Below are 18233 nucleotides of genomic sequence, written 5' to 3' on the forward strand. Positions count from 1 at the left end.
GTAGACCCAGAGAACCAGGTCAGCAGAGCTGCGGTAGAGCCAGAGAACCAGGTCAGTAGAGTTGCTATAGAGCCAGAGTAATAGGTCAGCAGAGCTGCTTTAGAGCCAGAGAACCAGGTCAGCAGAGCTGCTGTACAGCCAGAGAACCAGGTCAGTAGAGCTGCTCTAGAGCCAGAGAACTCTGTCAGCAGAGCTGCTGTAGAGCCAGAGAACCAGGTCAGCAGAACTGCTCTAGAGCCTGAGAACCAGGTCAGCAGAGCTGCTGTAGAGCAAGAGATCCAGGACAACAGAGCTGTGGTAGAGCCAGAGAACCAGGTCAGTAGAGCTGCTATTGAGCCAGAGAACCAGCTCAGCATAGCTGTGGTAGAGCCATCGAACCATGTCAGCAGTGCTGCTGTACAGCCAAAGAACCAGGTCAGCAGAGCTGCTGTAGAGCCAGAGAACCAGGTCAGTAGAGCTGCTATAGAGCCAGAGAACCAGGTCAGCAGAGCTGTGGTAGAGCCAGAGAACCAGGTCAGCAGAGCTGCGGTAGAGCTGGAGAACCAGGTCGGAAGAGCTGATGTACAGCCAGAGAACCAGGTCAGTAGAGCTGCCGTAGAGCCAGAGAACAATGTCAGCAGAGCTGCGGTAAAGCCAGAGAACCAGGTCAGTAGAACTGCTCTACAGCCAGAGATCCAGCTCAGCAGAGCTGCTGCAGAGCCAGAGAACCAGGTCAGCAGAGCTGCTCTAGAGCCAGAAAATCAGTTGAGCAGAGCTGCTATCGAGCCAGAGAAATACGTCAGCAGAGCTGAGGTAGAGCCAGAGAACCAGGTTAGCAGAGCTGCTATAGAGCCAGAGGACCAGGTCAGCAGAGCTGTGGTAGAGCCAGAGAACCAGGTCAGCACTGCTGGGGTAGAGCAAGAGAACCAGGTTAGAAGAGCTGCGGTAGAGCCAGAGAACCAAGTCCGGAGAGCTGCGGTAGAGCCAGAGAACCAGGTCAGTATAGCAGAGCTGCAGTAGAGCCAGAGAACCAGGTCAGTAGAGCTGCGGTAGAGCCAGAGAACCAGGTCCGCAGAGCTGCGGTAGAGCCAGAGAACCAGGTCAGTATAGCAGAGCTGCAGTAGAGCCAGAGAACCAGGTCAGTAGAGCTGCGGTAGAGCCAGAGAACCAGGTCAGAAGAGCTGCTATGTAGCCAGAGAACCATGTCAGTAGAGCTGCTCTAGAGCAAGAGAACTAAGTCAGCAGAGCTGCTGTAGAGCCAGAGAACCAGGTCAGCAGAGCTGCGGTAGAGCCAGAGAACCAGGTCAGCAGAGCTGATCTAGAGCCAGAGAACCAGGTCAGCAGAGCTGCTATAGAGCCAGAGAACTACATCAGCAGAGCTGCTGTATAGCCAGAGAACCAGTTCAGTAGAGCTGTGGTAGATCCAGAGAACTAGGCCAGTAGAGCTGCTCTAGAGCCAGAGAACCAGGTCAGTAGAGCTGCTGTAGAGTGTGAGAAGTTGGCCAGGCATATGCTGGTCACTAGTTCTAGTGGCCACCTTGCACCAGTCCAATTCGACTCTTGGTAGATAGGTTAAAGATAACCTTTTGAAAGAAAGCTATCCTAGTGGTAGCTGTGGAGAGCAGCCTTCAGGCTAAGTCTCTGAGAAATGTAAAGCAGCTTGTTTTACCTTATAATCTCTTGAATTACCAAATGAAAAGACACCACACAGGTATATATATCAAATATATATGTATTTATTTCTAAATATACTCTACTAATCTCTTTATGAGATTAGAGCCAGGTAAACATTCAAAAGATCAACAGTTCTCAATAAATTAAGCAAAATTATGGCTGTAGCCCTAGGGGCGTACCAGACCATATACTAAAAAAATGGTATGACAAACTCGACTTGCAAAATGAAGAGGCCTAGGGCCTTGGGAATCGCTGGGGCTTCACTTCTGCAGTGTTAGCAGCTAAGTAATCAGCCCACAGGAGGTGCGTGCAGTGTCTAAACACACACACGGGTTTCTCATAGGTTTCAATGGCAAATGTCGCGGTTTGTATTTTACAGTTTTAGGACACTTTGCAAAAGTCAACAAGCAAGCAACTTACAGGGTAAGTATTTCAAGAGCCAACACACACTTGGGCACCGAAGTGCACGAGTTACCTCACCCAGGGAAGCCGGGTGCATAGGTGTCCTTTGGTGTCGGGTCGCGATGCTGTTTTCAATGGAGATCACTGAAGACTTGCTGCTTGTGACGACTGGAGAGATGTCCGCTGGAATCTGAAGATGGATTGGAGTTGCAGAAGACCTAGGAATTGAGGGGACAGAGATCAAAGTCACTTGCCAGTGACCGGTGGCCAGCAAGATGGATGACCACAGCTGTTGCGTCTCTTCAGGTCGATGATGGTGTTTTGTCTCTTTGCTCACGAGGTCCAGGAGAGATCGACGATGACCAGCAGCTGGATTCGGAGGTTCCTACGAAGTCTGCAGCTGATGACGGTGTCGTCACCCGGATTGGAGCCAACAAGCCTTGGCAGCTGCAAATCTCGTGTGGAGTGAAGATTGGCAATGGTGCAGACCAGCAAGGTCTGATGGACTTACCCAGCAAGGGTAAGTGAGGGCAGTCCCAGAGCAACCAGGCGAGTCCTTGAAGTTGATGTTGAAGTCTTCAGGAGAGTTACTAGCCAATGGGCAAGCAACTGCAAAGCTGCCTTTGCAGGAAAAGTTTAACAACAGTCCACGGTCACTCGGGACAGGGTAGGCTGCTGATTTTTGGTACTGAACCTGCTGGGGACTTGGACAACAAATGGTCCAAAGCACAAGTTTGTAGCATGTAGATTAGGGCTTGCACTTGAAATCAGTGCATGGTTCCCTGGTATCGCTGTTCCTCGTCACTCGTTGGGTCCAGATGCCACAGCTTCACTGGGGACTCAAAATGGCCATCGTGAGGTCAGGAAATCCACTTCAGGGGACGCAGGGACTTTGGACTCCGGCAGGAGCAGGGAAGTTTGCAACCGTAGCTCAATCGTTTTGGTGCCTGCCAAGCAGGGGAGTCACTCCTTGACTCCAAGGGAGATCCTTCAGTCTTCTAGAGATAGTAGAATGTCGGAGGGCCAGGATTCTTCTTCGTAGAGTGTCGTCCAGGTGTAATCTGAATTGCATTGGCAATGTTTGGGATCTTATAGTGAAAAGATGGGAGGGACTAGCTCTATGGCCACTCCTCTAGGAGGGCCAGGGTAGTGGGTGGTTACACCCACTTCCCTTTGTCCAGTTTCGTGCCAGGACAGGGGCAGGTAGCCCCTGAACCGGTTTGAGCTGTCATATGCACAGAGGAGCCTACTGCTCCCCCAGTGCAGGACTTCAAAGGCACTCTAAGAGTGCACCCACCCAGCTCCAATACACTAAATCCTGTCTGGGAGGTTGTGACACCTCCCTGTGACAGGAAACCCTTTGTTGAGCTCCCTCCACTGCGAGTTCCGGTCAGCAGCAGGAGGGCAGCCCGGTGTCTGTGCTGGTGGCATCCATTTTGTGATGCCAGGGCTTTAGAAGATTTCTACCGTTTAGTACAGTGGGTACATGTCATACCCTCTAGAAGGGTGGGATCATACTCCCACACCAGTTACTGGTGTGGGGGTATGATTCCAAGATGTTTGACACCAAACACGACATGTTTTGATGCAGTCATTCCAAAGTTAGCATTTACAGCAAGGTTATAATGCACTTAAGAGTATATGGTTTAACCGCATCCACAAACAGCAGCAAAGAATAGACTCTGCCAGCTGCAGAGGGGTCCTACTCAGGCAGAAGCACCCCCTCACATAGTAAACCAAGCACCCTGCCCTTGGGATTGATAGGGCCTACCATAGGGGTGACTGATAGGTTTATATGTGTGTGTATGGTGAGATATAGGAACCTATACCTCAGTGAGGAGTGCTAACACTACCCCACACAGGCTGCAGTAGCAGGCCTGTGGTGTCAGATTGTGAATGCTTCCCAGGGGTGGCATAATACATGCTGCAGCCCCTGGTAGGCCTGTGAAGTACCAATGCCCTAGGTACCTAAGGTACCATATACTAGGGGCTCATAAGGTACCACAGTATCCAATCACTAGTGCATCTAATATGCACACCAAGTTGTTTAGAGAGATCAGTTAGACTGGGGCCCTGATTAGCAGGGACCCAGCCAGACTATAGCCAGAAACCAGTGTATACATCAGAAAAAAAAGTGGGGGCAACACAAGTGCAGATCCTACTCTCCTACACAACCCCCCCCCCCAAACGCAGGGACATTAAACTAACCTTGACCAGTTGAGTCTTCATGTTCTAAGTGGAAATACCTTGAGAGTCCATCTGCATTGGCATGTGGGGTCCCAGGTCTATGTTCCACTGTATAGTCCATCCCCTGTAGGGAAATGGACCACCTGAGCAGTTTAGGATTTTCAACTTTCATCTGTTTGAGCCATAGGAGGGGCTTATGGTCAGTCTGAACTATGAAGTGAGTACCAAACAAGTATGGCCTCAGCTTCTTAAGGGCCCAAACTACAGCAAAGGCCTCCCTCTCAATAGCTGACCAACGTTTCTCTCTAGGGGTCAGCCTTCTGCTTATAAAAGCTACTGGCTGGTCTTGACCTTCATCATTAAGTTGAGACAGTACAGCTCCCACGCCCAGCTCTGAAGCATCTGTTTGGACAATGAACTTATTTTTGTAATCTGGACTCTGTAAGATGGGGGCAGTGCACATTGCCTGCTTGAGGTCATCGAATGCCTTTTGACAGCTAGCTGTCCACTGAACCTTTTTTTGGCATTTTCTTGGAGGTTAGATCATTTAAGGGGGTCACTATAGATCCATATCCCTTAACAAACCTCCTGTAATACCCAGTCAGGCCCAAGAAGGCTCTCACCTGTGTCTGGGTGGTTGGAGCTATCCAGTCCTTTATGGTCTGGATCTTGCTCTGCAATGGTTGGACCTGGCCTCCACCTACAAGGTGGCCCAGGTACACAACCTGACTCTGCCCTATCTGGCACTTAGTGGCCTTGATAGTGAGGCCTGCTTTCTGCAGGGCCTCCAATACATTCTTGAGGTGGACCACGTGATCCTGCCAGGTAGAACTAAAGACAGCAATATCATCAAGATAAGCTGAGCAATAAGTTTCCATACCAGTCAGAACTTTATTCACCAACCTCTGGAATGTGGCAGGTGCATTCTTCAAACCAAAGGGCATTACCACAAAGTGATAGTGCCCACCAGGGGTCAAAAATGCAGTTTTAGCCTTGGCATCATCAGCTAATTTGATTTGCTAATAGCCAGCTGTAAGGTCAAATGTACTTAGATACTTGGCTGAGGCCAAAGTGTCTATTAGTTCATCTGCCCTTGGTATTGGGTAGGCATCAGTCCTGGTGACTGCATTGAGGCCTCTGTAGTCAACACAAAACCTCATCTCTTTCTTACCACCCTGGGTATGAGGTTTTGGGACAAGGACTACTGGGCTAGCCCAAGGGCTATCTGAGGACTCAATAACTCCTAGCTCCAACATTTTCTGGACTTCAGTCCTGATACAATCCCTGACATGGTCAGGTTGCCTGTAGATTTTACTCTTTACAGGCAGACTGTCTCCAGTGTCCACCTCATGGGTGCACCAGGAAGTCTGACTTGGGGTCAGGCTAAACATATGTCTAAACTGATGTAGCACTTGTCTACATTCAGTTTGCTGATGTTCAGTGAGGCTGCCTGCCAAAGCAACGCCATCAACAGACCCATCATCAGGGTTCTGAGAGAGGTCAGTGAGAGGGTCACTCTCCTCCTCCTGGTCCTCATCAGTTGCCATGAGCAAGCTCATGTCAGCCCTGTGCACATATGGCTTAAGTCTGTTGACATGGAGCACTCTAAGAGGGCTCCTGGGAGTGCCAAGATCTACCAAGTAGGTGACCTCTCCCTTCTTTTCAACAATTGTATGGGGGCCACTCCATTTGTCCTGGAGAGCTGCTGGGGCTACAGGCTCCAACACCCATACTTTCTGGCCTGGCTGGTAAACAGTCAGAACAGCCTTATGGTCATGCCAAGCTTTTTGCAGTTCTTGGCTTGCCTCAAGGTTTTTAGTGGCCTTCTTCATGTACTCTGCCATCCTGGAGCGGAGACCAAGTACATAATCCACTACATCCTGTTTGGGAGGTTTGATAGGTAACTCCCATCCCTCCTTCACTAGACATAATGGTCCTCTAACAGGGTGCCCAAACAGAAGTTCAAAGGGGCTGTAACCAACCCCCTTCTGAGGGACCTCCCTGTATGCAAACAGAAGGCAGGGAAGTAAAAGGTCCCATTTTCGCCTAAGCTTTTCTGGGAGGCCTTTAATCATTCCCTTTAGGGTTTTGTTGAATCTCTCGACTAACCCATTGCATTGTGGGTGATAGGGAGTGGTGAATTTGTAGTTTACACCACACTCCTTCCACATTGCAGTTAGATATCCTGACATAAAGTTGGAACTTCTGTCAGAGATGACATCCTTAGGGAAACCCACTCTGGAGAATACTCCAATGAGGGCTCTTGCTACCACAGGGGCTGTGGTAGTCCTGAGGGGAATAGCTTCTGGATACCTGGTGGCATGATCCACTACCACCAGTATAAATCTGTGCCCAGATGCTGTTGGAGGGTCAAGGGGACCAACAATGTCAATCCCTACCCTTTCAAAGGGAACCCCCACCACAGTTAGTGGTATCAGGGGGGCCTTTGTAGTGCCACCTGTCTTGCCACTGGCTTGACAAGTGACACAGGAGCGACAAAACTCCTTTGTGTCTTCAGACATGTGTGGCCAATGAAAATGTGGTACAAGCCTGTCCCAGGTCTTGTTTTGGCCCAAGTGACCTGCCAATGGGATATCATGTGCTAGGGTCAAGAGGAACCCCCTAAACTTCTGAGGAATCACCAACCTCCTGGTGGCTCCAGGGGTAGGTTCCCTAGCCTCAGAATATAGGAGCCCCTCATCCCAATAAACCTTATGGGACCCACTAGCACTCCCAGCAGCCTCAGCAGCAGCTTACTGTCTGAGGGGTTCAAGAGTGGGGCAGCACTGTTGCTCTTTGCTCAGACCTTCCCTGGAAGGCCCCCCTGCCCCCAAGAACTCAACGTGACCAGGCTCAAGTTCCTCTGGGGCAGTTCCTTCTTCAGGCTCTGCTTCTCCTCCCTCTGGAGGGGAATCTGTGATCTGAGGCAGAGGGGAAGGCCCAGCCTTAACCCTACTGCTCCTCCTCTTGGGTAGCATCTGGTCCATAGTTTCAGGATCCAGAGCTGGTTCAGCTTTATGCATTTTGGCTTGTGACCTGGCCACAGCAAATACCTCTGCAGGTATGCCCAACATCTCAGCATGAGTCCATAATTCAACCTCAGACCAGGCTGAAGTCTCCAGATCATTGCCCAACAAACATTCGACAGGGAGGTCTGCACTGACTACTGCCTTTTTGAGGCCAGTTACCCTCCCCAGGAGAAATTAACAACTGCCAGGCTATGGTTGGTCCTGGTGTTGCTAGCATTGGTTACCTGGTACATTTCACCGAGGATGATCTGTGCAGGATCCACTAGGTCCTCTGCCACCATGGTGACACTAGCACCTGTGTCCCTGAATGCCAAAGGCTGTTTGCCATTTATGATCGGCTGCTGTTTGTATTTGCCCAGATTACTGGGGCTCACTAGGAAGGACATATCAAGGTCTCTCTCACAAACTAGCAATGCCTGTGTTGGTACTCTGACTAGGCCAGAGTCCACATCAGAACCCAGGGTCAATCCTACTACACCCTTATTCTGAGCATTACCTCCACCACTAACTGTACTAGGGGGAACAGGTACCTTAGGGGCCGGAGTGGTGGTGGTCTGGTCTTTGGACTTGGTACAATCAGAAGTCCAGTGCCCTTTCTGTTTACAGAATTTTCACCAGGGCTTCTTTTGGCCTTTCCCTTTGCAGATTGTGACTCCCCACCAGATGCAGATTTTTGGGGCCCTTGTGAAGACTTCTGGTCTTTAGATTTATCCCCACCTTTCTCTGAGCCTTTAGGATCTTGTTTCTTAGTGTCACCACCTTGGTTCTGGGTTTTCTGCCTCATCCTGGTTCTGACCCATTTGTCTGCCTTCTTTCCCAATTCTTGGGGAGAGGTCAGATCAGAGTCCACCAGGTACTGATGCAACAACTGGTTCTGGCAATTATTAAGGATCTGTTCTCTCATTATAAGATTATACAATCCCTTAAAGTCAGTTACTCTACTACCAACCAGCCAACCTTCTAGAGCCTTGGTTGCACAATCAACAAAGTCAGTCCAATCCTGATTCTGTGCTTTCTGGGTGTCTCTGAACTTCAACCTGTACTGTTCAGTCATTAAGCCAAACCCATCTATCAAAGCACTCTTCAGGGCTTCATAATCATTAGCATCCTCTTCTCTAACAGTGAGGAGCTTGTCTCTACCTTTATCTGAAAAGGAGAGCCACAAGATTGCTGCCCACTGTGTCTGGGGGACCTGTTGAACTTTACAGGCCCTCTCCCTAGCAGTTATCCATTTGTGGATATCATCCCCACTCTGGTAGGGAGGAACAACCTTGGACAGGTTCCTATGGTCTGGAATGTAATCTCTGCCTCTAGGGACACTGTTGCTGCCACCAGGGGTATCTAACCCCTCCTTCTTTGAAGCTCTTTGGAGCTCGAAGGCTTCCCTATCTAAGGCCAATTGCTTGGTTCTGAGAGCAAGCCTAGCTTCCTCATACTGTAGCAACTTGTACCTTCTTTCAGAGGAGGTCTCCCTGGGAAAGTGGGAGTTCCTCTGCGAAACAGATTCTCTTCCAGAGTGATGTGACTTGTCAGAGTCCCTTGAGAGGGACCTAGGCCTGTCTCCCACTCTGTCAGTTCTCTTAAGGAGAGTTCCTCTGTCTCTTTCAGACTCTTGTGAGTCTGGCCCATCAACCACAGACTCCAGGTCATCTTGATTTTCATCATCAGACCCAGAGACTATGTTTGACCCACCCCCTGATGCAGACCCACTTGCTCCTAGAGCTTGTTTCAGGTCATCTGCTACTAACAGATCTATCAGGTGTTGTGATGAGGGACTCCTGCCCACCCTCAGTTGTCTTTCAAAGCATAAGGCCTTCAGGTCAGTGTAGGCTATGTCTTTGTACTGAGATGGAGTGGACCCACTGGCTCCACCCTGGTGAGACATACTAGTGTTGTGCAGTGTTGTACTACCTACACTAGTTGTGGCCTACTGAACCTAGCTTGAGCTGTAGCAAGGGTGTGCTTATCCCTTCACAAACAGCTCTAAGTTCAGTAGAACTTATTGATACTAGCTTGACTTTATATGTACCTTGAGTACCTTTAGTGGTTTTCAGTTAGTAATTCAAATAGAGATTTTCTGGTAAAACAATGGCAAGCTGGTATCCCACACGCTGCCCACCAATGTGAGAAGTTGGCCTGGCATATGCTGGTCACTAGTTCTAGTGGCCAACTTGCACCAGTCCAATTCGACTCTTGGTAGATAGGTTAAAGATAACCTTTTGAAAGAAAGCTATCCTAGTGGTAGCTGTGGAGAGCAGCCTTCAGGCTAAGTCTCTGAGGAATGTAAAGCAGCTTGTTTTACCTTATAATCTCTTGAATTACCAAATGAAAAGACACCACACAGGTATATATATCAAATATATATGTATTTATTTCTAAAGCTTGTAATTCAAATCTCTGCTGACTGGGTCCTACCTGTTTCGAGGACGTGCTGTTCTCCTCTCCATGCTGCTGGCCCTGCTGGTGCTCTCTCGGTCCCTCACGCAGCATTCAAGGCTGCCGCTGCCGCTACTTCACGCGCGGCCCGGAAGCGGCCAGAACTGCAAATCCCAGGTGCCCCGGCGCTCTTCTGACGCTACCTACGCGCCCGGAGGCGCACTTAAGATCGGCGCTCCCTCGGTGGAGCGGGAAGCTTGTAATTCAAATCTCTGCTGACCGGGTCCTACCTGTTTCGAGGACGTGCTGTTCTCCTCTCCATGCTGCTGGCCCTGCTGGTGCTCTCTCGGTCCCTCACGCAGCATTCAAGGCTGCCGCTACTTCACGCGCGGCCTGGAAGCGGCCAGAACTGCAAATCCCAGGTGCCCCGGCGCTCTTCTGACGCTACCTACGCGCCCGGAGGCGCATTTAAGATCGGCGCTCCCTCGGTGGAGCGGGAAGCTTGTAATTCAAATCTCTGCTGACCGGGTCCTACCTGTTTCGAGGACGTGCTGTTCTCCTCTCCATGCTGCTGGCCCTGCTGGTGCTCTCTCGGTCCCTCACGCAGCATTCAAGGCTGCCGCTGCCGCTACTTCACGCGCGGCCCGGAAGCGGCCAGAACTGCAAATCCCAGGTGCCCCGGCGCTCTTCTGACGCTACCTACGCGCCCGGAGGCGCATTTAAGATCGGCGCTCCCTCCGCGTCGCGGGACGCGCGCGGGCGGGCGCCGGGCTAAGCCCGGGCAAAGGGCGGGCCGTCTGTGGCCGTCCGGGGCGGACCAGGCCGGGCTGGGCCCCCCTCCTGACACCAGACGCCAGAAGTAAGTCGTTGCAGTTTTAGTCTCTGGATCACTGACATTTGGATAATCTGTGACTGTCGTTATCTATTGACCTGTCTGGTTCCATGCCAAATGGCTGGAAAGGGGAAGCGTCTTACGGCCCCCTCTACAGTAGTTGGGACTATGGACCAATTCATTACACGTGCTGTCTCGATATTGGAACACGAGATAGCCATCACTGAAAGACGCCTTTCGTCAGATCCCTTGCTTGGCAGGCGCTCTTCATTGGGTCTGCTAGCTCTCGCTAAATCACCAAACATTCCTAGAGAGCAGCAGCGGGAGGAGGCATCATTACTTTCTACGTCTGATTCATCTCAGCACTTGTCATTACCCTCTGGTAGGTCGACAAATCTTCCAGTTACCACGGATGTCGCGCTAGAGGAGGAAGTCGCGCCCTCACCCGTTCCCAATGTCTCCCGCCCTCGGACTAGAGCAGGGGCTAGACCCACTATATCCACCAGTGCAGCCACTCAGAAAAGGAAAAGGGGAGGGGCTAAGGATGGTGGTAGGCAGGCGAAAATACCCAAAGCATCTAGAAACACGGTACTCCCTGACACCTTAAGTACGAGTGCCCACCATTCTACGACTGAAACTAGTTTATTTGCTCCCCCTTCACCTGATAATAACAACATAATCTCTCAGCTAGAACGCATAGTACGATCCTTAATTTCTCCATTACTGGAAAGGATCGAAAAGGTTGTAACAAAAGTTGACAAATTGGAACAATCCATTTTGGATAACTTTTGTTCACTTAAGAATGTTGTCAAGCTGTGTACCAGGGATATACCCAAAATTAATTGTACCCATGGAGCAAATTTTACTCCTGCCGTACCATTCCCACCTGGCATTCCCCTTGCCCCTGTTCTTACTACTACAGGTACTGGTTTAGCCACAGATCTTTCTAAGCCACCGCCAAATAACCAACATTTACCACGGCGGGAGGGAGCGCTACAAAACAGTCAGCCCTTGAGGCGGGAGGGTTGGCCAAGTAATGTACCCCCGGGCACTAACACCATGAATTTAGAAAGTCCAAGCACGACTGTTGATATTCCTCCCCTAGGTAATGCAATCAGGTCACTCCCGACTCAAATACACTTACCACAAGAATCTTTTCCTTACGTTGTGGTATTAACGGGTGTAGGAGAGTGGAATCTGACTAATGGTTGCCCCCAACTTTTTGCCTGGTATTTAAGTGGTTTTTGACTAGTCTGGCTGGGATCCTGCTATCCAGGGCCCCAGCCTATCTGCTTTCTCCCTAAAACTGTTGTGAGTACTCTAGGTACAAACATAATTGGATGCTGGGCATGCCCTACCAGTCCCTTGTAGATGGTACCCTAGGTACCCAGGGCATGGGTCCCCCAGTAGGCCTACCAGGGCTGCAGCACTTATTGTGCCACCCTGGGACAGCCACCCAAACTGACACCACCAGACCACTACTGTAGTCTGGGTAAGGTGGTGCTAGCACCCCTTACAGGTATGTAGGTACCCTATATCCCATACCATTACAACACATATACTCTCATAGGTCACCCCTATGGCAGGCCCTGGTAATCCTACAGGGCTGGGTGCTGAGGTATGTGTGAGGGGGGACCCCTACGTGAGTAGGACCTCTCTGCAACCTTCGTAAAATCGTTACTGGGTTGTTTGTAGTGTAGCCCTACCATATACTCTTAACCGCATTATAAGTTATTGCGTCATCGCTGTAACTTAGGAATGGCTACACAGAACCATATCGTGTTTGGTGTCAAACATGAAGGAATCATTGCCCCAGTCCAGCCATGGGCATGGGGGCACGATTCCCCCTTGCTAGGAGGGTGATATGGGAAAAGCGGTAGAATTTGGACACCAATTTAAAAGTGCACATGTACCACAAAATGGCTACTGTTCGCCACCTACACGACTTTGGCTGGCTGTTGCTGGGGAAAACCCCAGCCTCGCCATCTGGACAATAGGGCTCCTGTGGCAGGGAGGTGCCAGCACCTCCCCAGACAGGATATGTGGATTGGAACAGGGTGGGTGCACCAAATGTCCTTTCAGAGTTGCACGTAGGCAGCTGCAGAGCCCCAATTCTGCATACACCGCCTGGAACCGGTTCAGGGGCATCCTGCCCCTCGCCCAGGCGGGAAACACACAAAGGGGAGTGGGTGTAGCCACCCTTTCCCGCCTTTACTCTGATTGGTAGGCTCTATTTTGGACCATCCCCTAATCTTGGGGATATATGGGAATAACTTTGCCCTAGAGCCTTAGATTCGTACAGGACTTCACAGAACTGACCTTCGACGAGCTGCTGCCCAGCTGACTGAAGAAATCTCCCTTGGGATAAAGGAGTTATCCCCCTGCTTGGCAGGCACCTAAAAGACTGCAAGATACCCGGTTGGAACTTCGCTGCTCTCACAAACTTCGACGCCTTCCATCAACCTTGAGGTGGGTCTCCAGTGCATCCCAGAGTCCTGTGAGCGTGCCCAGCAAGTCTGAGCACCGTGGACCACGTGGGTGCCGAGATCCCTGCATACCCCGAGGCCCCAGCCACCTCTTGCATAGCACATGACCCCGACCAGTGGGGAAGTTGTGCTTTGGCCCATTTCTGAGCCAACCTTCAAGCAGCATCCGTGCTAAAGCTCAGCCCCCTAGTCCACTCCGGTGGCCCGTGGGAGCCCTTTTACGCACTCCATTTTGCTGCCCTCCGCGGTCCCTTGTCTCTCAACTTGTGGGCCCTGACGGAGGAAAACCTATCTTTCTAAGAGTTCCCCTGGTTGCTCCAGGCCTGCTCTACGCTCCCTGCAAAGGAGAGCACCCTCAGACCTCGTGGGTCTGCACCAGCAGCTGCTTTGTTCATCTTGCGTGGGTTGCGGTTGCCAATGCTTAGTGGATCCAATCGGGACGCTAACACCGCAGCGACCCTCAGCCGACATGGGACAGTCGCCCTCCAGAAGCTGGCCTTCCTTGAAGCCTCCCGGAGCCCGTGACTGCAGAGCCCAGCTGTACCTTCTACACCTGAAGCACCCGACTTCCACGAGCTCCTTGCTGTGAGCTCCCTGGTCACTTTGCTGTGACCCAGACTCTGTCCCCTCTGCTTTCAGGTTCACCTTTATCTTCTCTTCAACTTTAATCTTCACGACTTCAACGACGCTTCCAGCTAGCAGCAGTTTGGACTACTTTTCCATAGAAAATCAGCCCGCGACCCGACACCAGAATCGACCTATGCACCCGGCTTCCCTGGGGCAGGTAACAGTGGTACTTCGGTACTCCCGTGGTGGTGGGCTCTCCAAAGCCTTAAGTCTCAAGCCTTAACTTTGTACCGTTGTTAGAAGTGTCCTTAAACCTTAATTATTCAACCGCGACATTCTCCATAGGCTAACATTGCGATCCCGATAGCAGCTTCTCGCACTGCACACGCCTCCCGTGGGTCCCCTTCCTCTTAACTGTGGGTGGATTCTAAAGGGGCAAGCGATCCTGAATGCCCTAGGCATTGCCTGTAGAATTGTTGTGGTTCTTATACCACTATTTTAGTATATGGTTTGGTCCCCCCCTGGGGCCCATTGATTTCTGTGCTATTTATTGTGTTTATAAATGCTTGTTTGAAGTGTAACTTTGCCACTAGCCACATAAAGTGACTGTGGGATTCTGTCTAGAATAAATACATATATTTTATATATATACCTGTGTGGGCTACTCTTTCATTTGGATATTCAAGAGGTTATTATGGTAAAACAATAAGCTTAACACTCCTTCAAGACTTAGCCTGAAGGCTGCTCTCCACAGCTACCACTAGGATAGCTTTCTTTAAAGGTTGTCTTAAACCTATCATCAATAAGAGTCGAATTGGACTGGTGCAAGGTGTCCCTATAACTAGGAACAGCATATGCCAGGCCAACTTCTCACAACGGGTGTCCCCGAACTCCCTAATAACAAAAATGAATCCTTCAAGCAATTAAAAAATAAAGTAAGCCATTGGCTTAACATTCATAGACCAATTCGGAACGAACTGAATGGTCGGATTCTTTTTGCTAGAAGGGTACAATGGATAGGTTCTCAACCTAAAAAAATCCAGGGAGATTGTATCATTGTCAACTTCAAAGATCCACGCCTCTCTAGGTTTATCACGGAATATACACCTTACGGTCCTAGTTCTGGAATAGAGGTCCATGACCTAAACTATTTTTACACTCCAGGTATTTGCCACTGACAATTTCACAATATGAAATCTCCCTTACCTTCTATGACATCGGGGGCAAACGATAGTACACCCATAGACGCCCAGGCAATTACTTCCCTGGCTCGGTCAGGATCACACCCAACACCCAGGGCCATATTGTTGCCTCCACCTAGGCTGGGAGAGAGGGCAAATGTCCTTAGCCGGTTCACTGAGCCCCATGTTACATGGCCTGGCAATAACTCTGGCTCTCTTTTGTCTTGGAACCTGGCTGGTATTAAGACGAAACTTGACATACCTGAATGGGTCAGCTTCATTAACAACTATGATGTCTGCCTATTTCAGGAAACATGGTCCTTTGAGGCTCGGTTCATGCCGGGATATCTGAATATTTATGTTCCAGCAACCAAAGGCCCGAAAGGCCGCCCTTCTGGTGGACTAATTATATGGGCTCGCCAGGATCTATTCCCACGCGTTGATGTGATTGACACTGGGTCCCTGGATATCCAATTAGTGAGATTAACTCTCGATCCTAAGGGTACCCTGGACATATATAACATCTATCTTCGGGGCACGAAAGGGAAAAAGTCAAGCGAGTTGGACATTCTAACTACACTCATAGAATCCAAATCGTGCAATAGGGATTTGATTGTAGCTGGGGACTTCAATGTTACTTTCGAACCCCTCCTAGACTCTGACTCAGAATGGGGCTTTGACCCCGATGAGGACCGACACTGGGGTATCCCAGTGCTCTCGTTACCTCCCATCAAAAGGTGGTCCACGGTAGCAGTTCAGGTTAACGCACTTTGCCTTGAAAACGGCCTTCGGGCATTGAACGGAAGAACAAAAGGAGACAATCTGGGAGCATCCACCTTTGATAACGGCCGTTCATCTAGTAGGATTGACTATGTCCTTTGCTGTCTGAGGCTGTGGTGCCATCCTATAGACATGCTGGTGGAGCAAAGACTAGAGAGTGACCATAACCCCATTTGTGTTTCTCACAGCTGGTGGGGAAAACCCTGCTCACTGATCAAGGAACTAACTCTGGTCCCCTCGGTATGTGTGCCAACAAATGATATGCGGAGGCTCAAATGGACCTCAGTAAAGTCTAATGAATGAGTAATAGCTCGCATTAATAACAATCTTTCTGTAATTAATGCTAACCTTGAGGATGTCTTGAAAAGTAAAGACCAAAACGCGCAAGCGACAAGAATACACGAGTCATTTTTTGAGGGTTTACGTGCCTTTTTCTTCAAACAAACAAGAAAGGGTACCAAGCCACCGTACAAGCAACCAAGGTGGTATGATAAACAATGTAAAAGTGCTAGATGCATTTTGGCTCAAGCCCTCTCTAGTGGGAGTACACCACTTATTCAATCAGCTAGATCTGCTTATAAGAAAAGCCTCGCCCAAGCAAAAAGAAAATGGGACGAATTGTTCTGGCAGGATCTGAAGGAGGCCTGCTACGCCCGGGACACTAGATTGTTCTGGAACGTGCTAAAGTGGAGCAGAGGAGGCTTACCTGAAAACCCCTCAAATCACGTCACACAAGAAGATTGGTTGGGCTATTTCAAACCCCAATATGCTCGTGACCCCCATTATATAACCTCGGGCCCAATTCCATATGTTTTTTATTCGCCCGGGCCTTTTAGCCCCAAGGACGTTTTAGCCGCCCTTTCTTGCGTAGCTGTAGGGCGGGCCCCTGGCTTGGATGGTGTACCTTCCGATCTTTTCCTGGAGAACAAAGCCCCCTGGAGCAAGTACATTACCCTTATTGCGAACGCTGTGGCTGAAGGCGTTCCAGTACCTAAATCCTGGGGGGGGTGCCATTATAATCCCAATATACAAAAAGGGTGATAAAAGCCTCCCAGGGAATTACAGGCCCATCAGCCTAATTGACACAATGCAAAAAGTCATTGGGAGGATGGTACTGAATGAGGTACTTATTTGGATCGAAGCAAATAAGATCCTTTCTCGTCTTCAAGCGGGCTTTCGTAAATCTACCAGCACCGTGGACCAGGTGTTTCGCTTTAAGCAATTGCTCTGGAAGGTTGTTGAACTAGGCAAAGGCAGTCTCTACGTCACTTTTGTGGACTTAAGAGCTGTCTTTGACCTTGTCCCCCGAGAGCTGTTGTGGAGGGTTCTAGAAAAGCTCGGTCTACCCCTGGAACTCCTGACCTTAATCAGAAGACTGCATGAGCATAACTTTGCAAAAATACAATGGGGTGGTCTGGGGGAAACAACCACCGAGTTTCCCGTTGAGCGGGGCGTGCGTCAAGGATGTGCCATGGCCCCAACACTTTTTTCTTTGTACATTAACGGAGTAGTTGATTATATGCTACAGGCTAACACTGATGCTCCCAAATTGGCAGGTGCCCCTATACCAATACTAATGTTTGCCGACGACACTCTTATAGTGTCTAAAACCCCGAGCGGCATGCAAAGGGCTCTGTCAATTTTTGAAAACTTTTGCAAAGATCACGGCTTGGAGGTCAACGTCTCAAAGACCAAGCTTATGACTTTCAACCCACACACAAGCTACAGACCCGGTAAGCTTATAATGAACGGCCAAATTCTGGAGGAGGTAACTGACTTCACATATCTGGGCATTCAAGTGTCCCACAATAACCGGTGGAACAGACATTTGGAACTGTCCACGTTGAAACTCACCCAGACTACGGGAACGCTGGTTAAAGAGTATAAAAAATCCCTTACCAAACCTGTCAAACCAGTGTTACAAGTTTATGAGGCAAAGGCCCTAAACTCAGTCCTGTACGGAGCAGAGCTCTGGGGTTTTGACACATTAACATCCCTCACTGTTGTTGAAAATACATTTTTTCGTTCTATTATAGGCTTACCACAAAGTACGCCAATGGTCCCATTGCGTTATGATCTAGGCAGAAAGGCCATCAAAGATTTGGCCAATCTCCGCCCAGTATCATACTGGAGGAGACTATGGACCACACCGGAGCTCCGATCTTACGCAATGGGTATCATGGACGTAATTCAGGTCGATAAGTTTAATAAAATTAAGTGGTTAAGGAACCTCCGAGAATCCCTAAAAGCTTTGGGGTTGGAAGGCTTATGGAACGACCCAGTCGACACTGAGTTTCCTGCCAAAAGGCTATTGAAAACACTTTATTGGGAACAGGTAAATCACAGGGTGTGGGGTGCTTTCACTTCCCCCTCGATGACCAGCCGCTTTTTAGAGGCAAAGGTCACACCCCTTCTAGAACCTTTTTGGGATTTGATCACATCACCAAAGGATAGGAAACTCTATTTCCAACTTAGAGCAGGCTCCCTCCCACTTAGGGCTCTAACTTGTGGGTGGTTTGGTGAAAGCACATGTATCTGTCCTGTTTGTGGTGCCAAAGAGGAAACCATTGGTCATTTCTTGTTCGTCTGCCCTGCATATGCTGCTCCCAGACGTCATTGGCTCTCTCCTCTATGTAAACTACTGGGCACAAGGAGTTCTGTTGTAGCTATCAGAATCCTACATACAAGCACCCTACCAGTTCATTCAATAGGCCTAGCCAAATACCTGGGGTGGGCATGG

This window comes from Triturus cristatus, chromosome 4_1 (assembly GCF_964204655.1).
Source record: "Triturus cristatus chromosome 4_1, aTriCri1.1, whole genome shotgun sequence".
In the NCBI taxonomy this organism is placed as follows: Eukaryota; Metazoa; Chordata; class Amphibia; order Caudata; family Salamandridae; genus Triturus; species Triturus cristatus.